We start from the raw sequence: 11,119 nt of genomic DNA, 5'->3' as shown, positions 1-11,119 counted from the left end.
TGCAGTCCACTCTGTCCCGGTTCCCCGGGAGGTACTGGAGCTATGTCTGCAGATCCCATTTCTCCCTGCTGTCCCTCCACCCCCCCCCCCCCCCCCCCCGCAGACCTCTGCGCTTTGACGTCATGTGCGCTCCTGCCCGTTGCCATGGCAGCCCCATTCCCCATCGCTCCGCCTGTCTCCTCTGGTCCTTCCACAATGGTACAGCCGGCATCAGCTGCACAATGGTTCCCAGGCAGTGACAGAGCGTGATTCAGCAACCAATCTCCTCTTTTATTCCATTATCACCAGACATTTTGCCTCCCCTTTTTCTTTTCTCCTTCGTTCTGTTTTATGTAATTCTTTAAAGGAGAACGTTGGATCCAGCTACCCATATTTTTATTTTATTTTTCATCATATTTTTTTATAAGAAGCTCATCTCTTCCTTGGCACCGTTTGGAATGTGGCTTAACAATACCACCTGACGTGCAGCCGGGGGAAGGTGGCTGGGTGAGGAGCACGGAGGCAGCACGGAATGGTAGGCACCTGGCACTGATGGTCAAAGACTGACCTGCTCTTGTGGGGTGGGGTGACAGATGCTGAGCATTGCCTTAAGAACGTGGGAGCATGAGGCAGATTAATGGAGCAAATGGCGAACTGGAGCAGGATGGCTGCAGAATCTATGTGTTGTGGCTAGGAACCATTGTGTTTCTGTGGTTGGGTCTGTTTAAGTGTTTGGGTGTTTTGGTGTTTGTGAGAGCAGTGCACATCATGGATGGGGTGACAGTGCTTTACCAGCTGGCTCATGTAAACAGTTGTGGTTTGCCCAGCCTCATCACTGCCTGAAGGCTTTTGGAGGAAAAAGGGTCTTGGTGCACAATTCAGCAGCAAAGAGTACATTATGTGAGTTGTATTGTCCATACAGAGCCATATAAAATGAAAACTGGTAAAAGCAGAATAGAAGGTGATGCTTAGCAAATGGAAAATTGGAGGATGTGAGTTAGTAGGCATAGTAGGTTAGGTCGGTGGTTGGACTTGACGATTTGAGAGGTCTTTTCCAACCTTAATGATTCTATGTTTTTATGACTTCTGTCTTGGCCTTTTGTAAAGTGGCTGAATGAAGAGAGAAAGGGAAAAAAGTGCTGGTGGGCAGAAGGGTCTTAAAAGCTGTGCTGAGTGTGGAGGTGTCCCTTAAGCAAGTAGTTGACCAAGGTAACCATTGGTCTTCTGTGTGACTGCCTCAGTGTAAGTGAATGGAAAAACTGACTGCATCTGATGGCACCATGGGAGCTTCAGGAGAGGTGTTTACAGCACGCCGCAGGGCAGCTGTTCTGTAGAAGAGCTCAGCACTTGCTGAACACTGCAGTGAAATTGGTGCTGCTTTGCAGGAAGATATTTTGGTAGAAAAGCTCTTGTTATAAGAGGAAACATGGTTAGTTTTCCTTCTTCTGTAGAGGGGCCTAAAAAGAAATGAAGCAAATGCTATTGCCTAATGAAGTGTTAGCATTGTTGTGCTTCCAGTGACCCAGACTGGGCACGTTCCATGGTGTTTGTGTCTTCAGTGGCTTACAGCTCTTTAAATGGGCTCTTTTTGCTGCATAGCTGCACTATATCTTGACTGCAGCCTTTCCCTCCTGTGCTGTGTTCTGTGTGAGTTTCACCAGAGATCTGTTTAAAGACAAACCAACACTACTTGAAAATACAGATTTCTTAGGGGGAGGAGGGGAAGAACAATAGCATAGAGTCAAATTTTCTTTAAAGATAAAATTGTAAATGCCCAGGAGAATCATGGAATCAGGTTGTTGGAGGACGCAGAGAATGTAAGGCCAGCTTCAGAAAAAGGGAAAGGTTGAGATGGAATAAGATGGCCTTGTTCCTTCCCAGGGCTATTATGTTTGCCCACATGTAAGCTTGCTTTGGTTCTCCAAACCTCAGACCATTAACCCTATTTTAGAAGGCTGATGGCTACCGAGCAGCAAAGAACGCTCAGAGCACTGTTTTCTTCCACATACTCCTGCTGTGTGCTTACAGTCTTGCTGCTAGGAAAGGTGGCAAGGAAATAGCCTTTCAACTGGCTGAACTAATGGCTTTCTCCTGTGGGGAGCAGATGTGAACGACAAAGGTGATTTGACCTCAGCCATTAAACCATGTTCATTCTCCTGACCCTCAGTAAGCTGTGTGCTCATACAGTGCTCCATCCTGCTGCTTTAGAGCATGCGGAATTAATCAGAGTCCTGGTGTAATTGTTACTGTATTAAACAGCATTAGGATTACAAACATGTTTCTAAATGGGGTGAGGGCAAAAATCACTTGATGTGAAAAATCGGTTGATTTCAGTTGCCTGTCTGCTTGCTTGGTGCTGGTAAATGTTCTTCTAGTGTTGGAAATGTGTGCACTGAGGGAGCTTTTTGCGAGCAGATTTAGGGATGTGTGGGTTTTTGTTGTTTTTAATTATGATTGTTTGTTTTTAATTATTATGATTATTGTGTTGTTGTCAGTTGTTGGCAAGTTTATGGCCATTTAGAGAATTACTTGTAATTAATCAGTTGTTATGAGGCAAAAAAATCTTCCAGTATTAAATTTCTCTTTAGAAAACAAAGAGAGAGCCATCAAAATGTTCCTACCATTGTATTTGGAAATGTCATGAAGCTGTCCCGTGGTCAGTTGCACAATTCATGCGGGAGGGGGAGATGGAGAAGGCCAAAAGGAATGGGATATTGTCATTACTCTGAGGTATCATATTTGTGATTCTTTAATTAAGATTTGGAAAGTATAAAATATGCACTTGGATCCCCTTTAAAATTTGGTGTCTCTAAAAGTCCTATGCAGTATAAACTGGGTCAATTCTTGGGATAATCCTTGAGTAATAAAAATATATATTATCAGTGCATTCATAAGCTTTCAGAACAAAGTGGAGACCGTGTGTATTGTTGATTGTTTTTGTTTGCTTATGATAAGCAATCTTATACCCACAGTCTCTCTCATTACATCTTGAGTTGATAACACCACTACTAGAAATTAGAACCTCAAGGTCTAATGACTGCAATGCTACTGTAGCTACTGCTCTGTTTTGTCATCAGTCCTCACTGGTTCCCAGTACTGAACATGAATGCACATTTATTCTATAGAACAGTGGTTTGAATGGGGCCACCTACAAGAAAAATTAACCCCAATGAAGGATAGCAGCAAGAGGGAAAAATGTTGCATTTGCTGTGAGCTTCTTTCCTGCAGCACCATCTGTGTAGAGAGACATAGGGATGTGTCTTTCAGAGAAACAAGATGCTCTTGTACTCAAGTAATGGTGTTAGTGTAAAACTGAAAGCAATGTGTAACTTTGTTAGTGTGAAATGTGAGGTAGAAGAGAGAGATTTTCTCAGTGATGAAGTGCAAGGATAGATCCAAAGCAAGGCAGAGGGTGGTACAGGATTTCATGGCCCAGAGTCTGCGGAAACTGAACAGCTGTCCTTAAGCTGAGCTGTTGTATTTCCCATGTAGCCTGATACATCTGGTTTTGTTAGCCAGTGTGAAGGGCACTTTTGACCTGTTCTTAATATAGAAGGACAGGAAGCTCAACTCCTAATTCTTCTTGGTATGTTTTGTTTATTTATAAACAGTGATTGATTTATTTTTAATTTTGCATGTGAAAGTACTGGTGGCAGTAGAGTGTTCTCACCTTCATGTCTAGGGAAGAGAAGGTCATTAACATTCATTTATCTCTGGAGTGAGCCTGGAGAACAGGACAGAGTCAGAAGCCCCTTTTAGAAAAAGAAAAACAAAAGGCAGCTGTTGTACTTCATTTCGAGGTTCTTTTCCTGTCTAGGACTGAGAAAATCTTCATGAATTTGTGACTATAGGCTCTTGCTTGTAGCACAGTGAGGTTATGGAAAATCTGCGGTGCTTCCAGCTCCTAGCACAGCTGTCAGCTTTTTGCATTGTAATAAACACTAAAAGCAAAAGGCTATGAAGAGCAAAATTCTGATATCACATCAGTAGCTGTTTCAGCAGGATTTCACAGCAATGGGTCGGGTAGCTCAAAACTACAGTGATTTTCAGAGAGCTGGGGAGTTTGCAATGTGGATATAATGTGTTGTGGGTTTCTCTCTGATAAAGCAATTGTTTTAACATATTGGTTTTTGTTTGTATTCAGTGACTTCCAAGTTATGGTTCACTTTTTGGGGGGTTATCTGCAGACACAGCAAAACAATGCTAAGAAAATATTGCCCAAACTTCAGTGATGTTCAGTGATGAACACAACTGCCTTCTGCTTAACACTCGTCATCCATTTGTATGCTTGGGGTTTTGTTCAGTAGCTAGACACCAGAGCAGTACTTGACTGTTCTACTTCTTCATTACTGTTTACCCCCACAGCTTCTTACCTTTGCTGCTTACCCTATTTCTTAAGCTTGTCTGTAAGTGCAAGTGCTTCATCATTTGAAGATGTTTTGTTGTGATGTTGTTTTCCAAGAGCATCACGATTTCATAGAGCAATTCAAGGCCTTGCCTTGTGCCTTGGTGCATCAACATTTCATAAAGCATTCCTGTTGCCAACTTGCAATCACAATTCATATTTCAGTGCGCTCCTCAGGTATCGTTAACAGCGCCTGTGTATAAATCTCAGCACTTCAGTGGAAGCTGCTGTTGTTCATTCATCCAAGGAAAAATCTGAACATCTTATCTGAGAAGACAGGGTAGAAACAAAAACAAATTACTTAAAGACAGTTTCATGATTTTTAGTGCAATCTGTTGTAATTTGGAATAGTCCTGAGTGTGAACTCCTGAACAGTTTGGTTTGCCATCTTGTTTTTTTCATTTTTGATTTTTTGTGAAAAATACTTATGCATTTTTCTTATTTAAGCAGCATTTCATTCTTTGTTATTTTTGGTCTTTAACCTTTCTTCTTTTCAGGTGAAAAAGCAAGTTAATGGCCCGTACAGATACTTCCCTGAGTGGGCATATCAGAGGGAAAACCTTACACTTTGTTGTGTGATACACAAATACTGATGTTCTGAGTTTGCTTAGTTTATCTGTTTAACTTCTTTGGGTTTTTGTGTTTTAAATATTTCTTTCTCTGTTTTTTTATGTCTAGGGCTAGTATTAGAAAGCTGTACCAGCAGCTGGCCAGACTCCAGTATCAGTTATGGCAACCTACATGTGAAGCTGATGCCTTCAAATCATTTCCTATAGATGAGGCATAGCACATGCTGTGGTGAGTTGACAATATACCATTTTATTAAATCACATTCCTTGGCAGAATTACAGTGCCTAAGTGAAGGCTGAGTATTTTTGCAAGTGTGAGGATGAAATTTCAACTTGCAATAATTTTTCATACATTTGAGCTTTCTTGTTTATAAGTGCCTTTATTTTTCAAAGTATGTCAATGCCGTGTTGTACGTGTTGCTATCAGATGTACTGGCAATATGGTTTTGGTGAAAGAGTGAAGACAAGAATAATAAGACAAATCTTTTTTGTTATTGTTTTATGTCTCTTTTATTTGGGGCAAGGGGGAGGAAAGGTGATCTGGTTTCTTTGTCCGTGAGATGAATGAGGATTCATATGAGCAGTTCTGATATGTTTTCTTGCAGTAAATTCCTTCATTCCTGGATAGAAAAGCGAATTCTGAGGATAGAGGTGAAAAGCAAATAAATAGTGTTTGGTTGGGTTTTTTTTTTTTTTTTTAAGAACTCTGTGTCTCTATGTATATGGAAATCTACGAGAGTAATTTTAATCTTTTTATAAGAAATTTGGATCCTAATAATTTCTCTAAGATGATTTTGGCTTATCTTTGGGATAGGAGGAGCTGGTTTTAGGTGTCTTATGTGATTATAGAGTAGTCATTGTGAAATCCTGCAAGTCTTTAGGATAAACAAATTTCCATTAAAAATGCTTATACACGTTTTCCCCCTCTTAATAACAGCTAGATGTTGACTAGCTTCTGCTACCATAATCAGAATGAACATAAAGTTGGAATTTTTAAATAAAAGAAATGAGTACAAGATGATCTGTAGACTTTATGAAGATCTTCTGTGACTTGGCTGTTATCAATGGTCAAGGTCAAATTCCATTTCTGGGGCTATTACAAAAATAGGGTGCAAATTCAAATCACCACATTTTTCCTACACTCCAAGCAAATGGTAGTTCCTATGATTCTGTCTTTCTTTTATAGATCAGGCAAAGGTGAACCCCTCCAGTACATACAGACTGGTGGACAGTAGTAGTACATGGCTAGTAGTGTAATCAAGTGAGTGCTCTGATAATGTGCCATTGTCATCCTTAGTAGAACTGCTGGAAAGAAAAAATATAAGATTAGGTGGATATATCTATTAGATTCTGTTCTGGAGTAAAATGTGTGAGAATGTAGTGAAAACCAGTGCACTGATAGATGACATGTACTGTTTTAATTTAACTTGTGGACATTCAGTGTAAAACACTCATGTAAAACTTGAAATCTTTCCTTACTGCCATGATGCATTTAAGTTCTTAGAGATTTTTAAGGTCTATGGGGTCTGTCCAAAGGCAATTCTTGCCAGCAAGGCAGCCTTCATCTTGATGCAATATGTAGATTTTTGCATCTGTGAGACTTAACTCTTCTTATATGAGTGGATTTGGCTGAACTTTGAATTAATGAAGTATGAAACCATACCAGTGTTTCTTTCCAATTTTTATGTGTTTAGCAGCACATAAGTAATTTGCTAGTTGTAGATAACAAGTTTATATAAACTCCTAACAGCAAAAGATATAAGACTCATGGCAAGTATGTGTTGTGCAATTTTATTCTAATATAACGAATACAAGATTGTGTTAACATATTTGTGATTTAATTTCAGAGAAGTTGCATGGAATTTTGATGATAGTGTGTATGTGCTAACATAATTAGCCCATAGGTGTGACAGTTCATATCCTCTCACCATTAACATTCTAAAAATTGGTGAATATGTTGAAAATCCTCACTTCTACAGAGTTTAGTGGTATATGCAAAGCTCTGAGATCATTTTGTCTTTGTGGAACACAGCAGTACTTCTGTCTATAAGCAGTATGACTTGATTGTTGGTCCCTCAGGTCACCAAGATGTCTTTGTCTGAGTGTTGTAGCTATGGATACTGTTGCATAGTAGTTAAATCATGCATGTTTTGTTTGGTTGATTTATTTTTTTTTCTCCCAGAGTTCAGTGTTCTCTTCTAAGTAACTTCCTCCGGCTTCATTCCTCCTATCTTTAAGATCTTTTTCAGTGAAGGTTCAGGTTGGATATTGGGAGAAATTGCTTTCCAGTATGAATGGTGAGGCACTGGAACGGGCTGCCCAGGTGGTGGCATTATGATCCCTGGAGATGTTCAAGAACCATGGAGATGTGGCACTGAGGGTCATGGCTAGTGAGCGTAATGGGGGTGGGTTGGGGGTTGGACTTCGTGATCTTAGAGGTCTTTTCCAACCTCAGTGATTCTATGAAGATGGATGATCAGGACAAACATCAGGTTTTCAGAAATACTATGTGATGCCATCAAGCCAACTCCTGCTCTTTTTCCTCAGAGATCCAGTAGGCAGAGATTTACTTGAGAATAATTTCCTTCCAAATGACATCTTTTTAAGAGTCAAAACATCTTTAAGAAAAGAATTGAGGAATGTAGGGACTTGCTTTGAATATACAGCTCCACAGGAAAAAAAAATCTGTGTCTCCTTGGCAAAATAATGCCCTTTATTATGAATGAAAAGTTTTGCATGTGATCAGATGTGGATAGTCCTGCACAACTTATATGAAGTCAAGACAACTTGAAATCTACAACCTTGATATAAAAATGTTTGTCTTCTGTTCAGGTTTTCTTCAGTTAATATTGCTCATATACACATGCAATCTTGTGTATTTTGCATCCAGATGTTCCTCTTTGTGAAAACAAAGATTTTATAACAGTGGAAGTTGTATGTTAAGTCAGAAACCTTGTCCAAAACTCTGCTTGTAACTTTCAAATTGAGAAAAAAAAAAAGGATCTTTTTCTATACTGTTCAATGAACTGCCATCTGTAAGACAAAAAAATGTTTTCAAATTGGTCAGGGAGAGTAGCATTTGGAGTACAAAACTATTTATATTCATCAAATAAAGTAGTGGATAAACTCTGGGATATTTTGAATAATATGAAAATATTAGGGCTGGTGGGAACTAAGTTCATTTTGTTGGAATTCATGTGAATGAGAGGCCGGGCTTGGTATATCCATGCAGGTGAGCAAAGTACCTGAGGTACCAAACTAAAATTACTGTAAGCTCTTAAATAATTAAGTACCTTTTAATCTTTAGGATGTCTTGGCTTAGTATCTTGCGATCAAGGCTGTGTTTTGTGTACATAATCTCAATTCTCTCTTATTCATCTGTTTAAATGCTAACTAAATAGTCAAATTCTGAACTTCATCTAGCCAGTGTAAACATTGACTTTGTTAGTTACAGCAGACTTTTGTCAGAGGAGCCCAGAACACAATTTCCAGAGAAGCTGGTGACTTGCTTCCCTTTCTTCCTTATCAGGAAAAGCTTATGTGTATAAAAACTGCTGTATGACAGCAAACAAGACAAGAAAAACTTTATCTGGATGCTGTGGGGCAGGATGCTTTAACTCCCTTTTGAAGCTGGTATTCTTTTTTCTACTGTTACTTCTCACTCTGTTGCATATCTGTTCTTCCTCCATCCTCAGTTTGTCGTTTGATATTGCCAATCCTTGCAGTCAGTATGTTTTAATTAACTGATATGGAAATGTGGCTTTCTCAACTCTTGCAGTATTTGGGTTTTTTTAATGCCCTAGGCTCTGTGACACATACATATGAGTAACTGTGAGCTTCCTTTTCATTAAAAGTAGGCTTTTCATCCTTATTCCTTTAAAAAATATATGTTAAAAATTAAAAAAAGAAAATTGAGTATCTTGCAGCTCGAGGGCTTCAAATCATTCCAGTGCTTCCACAAAGGTTATTCCTTTGTGGGATCACAAGATTTTGGGAGCATGTGACAAATTTCTTTGGATTTTGGATTTGATGTTGCTTAATTAAAAGAAAAAGTCTGACTGAAGTGCACATTCATCATCTTTCTGAATACTTGATGAGATGTAGATGTTAAATACCAGCAACCAAATGCTTTTATTCTGGTGTATGTCAGTCTGTGCTTACTGAAGAGGAGCAAATTTTATGACATTTATACTTCCCCATGCCAGGTGTGACCTGTGTATGCCTTAGATGAAATGTTGGTATCTCTGCTGTATTTGATTCTGTCCATGCCACCTGGAAGGCGAGTTCAGTGTTTGGCAGGCTCCTCTCCCAACCTTATGGAAAACATCCAACAGTATTGCTGCAGAATATGGGAACAGAGTCAAACAAATGTCCTCTGAATCTTGGAGTAGTTTTTCAGTGTCATCCATACAAGTTGTATAAAGATAATTTAACTAGCATGCAGAGAAATAAATGAAAATACTGAATTGGAGCCCAGAGAACCGTGCCAGCAAAGTGATGGGGAGACCAAGGCAGCAGTAAACTTAGCTGTGTGTATGGTCTTGGCATATGAACCTGTAATATATGAAGTGGTAGGAAGTATTCTGTAACCAAATGAGTAAATACTTTCTGTACTTCCTCTTTCACACTTGTCAATGTGCTCTATTGACACCGTGCCTATTTGTGCACTGTTGTTACAAAATCAGCCTTTCAGTCTGCCAACAGGTGCAAGTGAAAGGTCTGGCAGATATGCACCATGGACAACTCTCCAGAGGGGTGAGTTTTCTAGGGTTTCTCCCAGCTCCCTGTAGATACACAGGCTGATCCTCAGGCTCTGCCGTATCCTTATGGTAGATGCTGACCTCTGTATGGTAGCAGGTTGGTGAGGACTGTTGCAGGGGTAGGGAGAGTACCACAACTTCTGCATTCTTACCACGTTCTGAGTTGCTAGTGAAGTTACTTAGAACAACTGACCTGCCATGAGCATAAGAAATAATTATTAAATGGACATTTTTGAGCTACTGGATGTTGGATAGCTTTTGTTTTGTGTTTTTTAAGAATTGGAATTGTTCAGTATGTAACATGAAAAACCTAGGTTGCTGCCTCTGGTGGCCATTAACTAAATATTTGGTGATGAAAAGTGAGAACAAGGTAAGTAATCATTACAGCATCTCTTATTAAACTCTACTCTCCAATGTTTCAGGAATCTGATTGAGTCGTGGTTGGTTTTTTGGTGGTATTTTTTTTAGATGGATATTTTGTCATCTTTTACATATTATCTGTTGCCATCTTCAATGCTTTCTTCCTCCTTCCTGCTTTATGATCTCTTTATAGAGAATTAACATGAATAAAAAGTTCTTGCAGAGCAAGTGATGACTTTTAATTGACATTAGGCACAGCTACTGCTCCTATCCCAGGAATAAAAATATTCTGTGTGTGCAAACCCACTGTAAGGTTACAGAGGCTTTGAAAGCACTATGAGGCTGTAAAGCATCCTGAGAAAGAGTTCTGGTTCTGAGCAAGTCATTGCTCATTATAAGTCATTGCTGAAGGTGATGTTTGTACAGCAGCCTATGGAGTAATTTACCCTGTATATATCTCTGTATAGTTGCTATTCCAGGTTAGTTTGTATAGATTGATGCACTATACAACACAGAGACTTCCTAATCCACTTGCTTTCTGTGTTTGTTTCTGGAAAAATGAAGCTTGAGTTAGACTTACAGGGTTACTTCTTTGGAGTCATGTGTGAGACAGGGCTTGCTGAGCAGTACTGTGGGTGCTCCTTGCTCTGACCTCCCCACAGTGTTGCAGTAATTGGCATGGGAGCAGGAGGGATGGGAGAATGTGATTCCATTAGAAGCTGCTTGCACTGAAGTGGAAAGAGCATGAGAGAGAATAAAGAGGAATTTATTTCTATGTGCTTCTTAATGTGGACATGAAGACTTTTGTTGGTTGCACATCCGAATTGTATGACATAATGATTTACAATGTTAAATGGATAAAAGCTCCGGTCTCTCTTCTAAAAGAAGCAAGTCCTTTTTCTGATCACAGTTCCTTCTGTTGACAGATAACTGCCATATAACTTCTCTATCCTATGCACTGCTCAAATACTCTGCAGATAGTCCATTACGGAAAATGGAGTGTTTGAAGAATGGTTCATGTCTTTAAATAAGAGCTTAGATGAAAA

General features: G+C 39.4%; 1 protein-coding gene across 3 annotated transcripts in view; it reads left to right on the top strand.

The window, feature by feature from the left end:
• The first annotated feature begins 236 nt into the window (after positions 1-236).
• Positions 237-11,119, top strand: part of MAPK10 (mitogen-activated protein kinase 10) — a 91,538-nt gene continuing 80,655 nt past the window's right edge. For all 3 annotated transcript variants that reach the window (XM_065736674.1, XM_065736671.1, XM_065736673.1), the window contains exons 1-2: positions 237-514; positions 5,063-5,182. The gene's annotated coding sequence lies outside the window, so the exon portion shown is untranslated. The remainder of the gene's footprint in view (positions 515-5,062; positions 5,183-11,119) is intronic.

Source organism: Cyrtonyx montezumae, unplaced genomic scaffold (genome assembly GCF_038088225.1).
Source record: "Cyrtonyx montezumae isolate F1298 unplaced genomic scaffold, pur_monq_1.0 scaffold_2, whole genome shotgun sequence".
NCBI lineage: Eukaryota > Metazoa > Chordata > Aves > Galliformes > Odontophoridae > Cyrtonyx > Cyrtonyx montezumae.
Note: the sequence above shows the minus strand (reverse complement) of the source record. Positions and strands in the feature narration are given on the sequence as shown.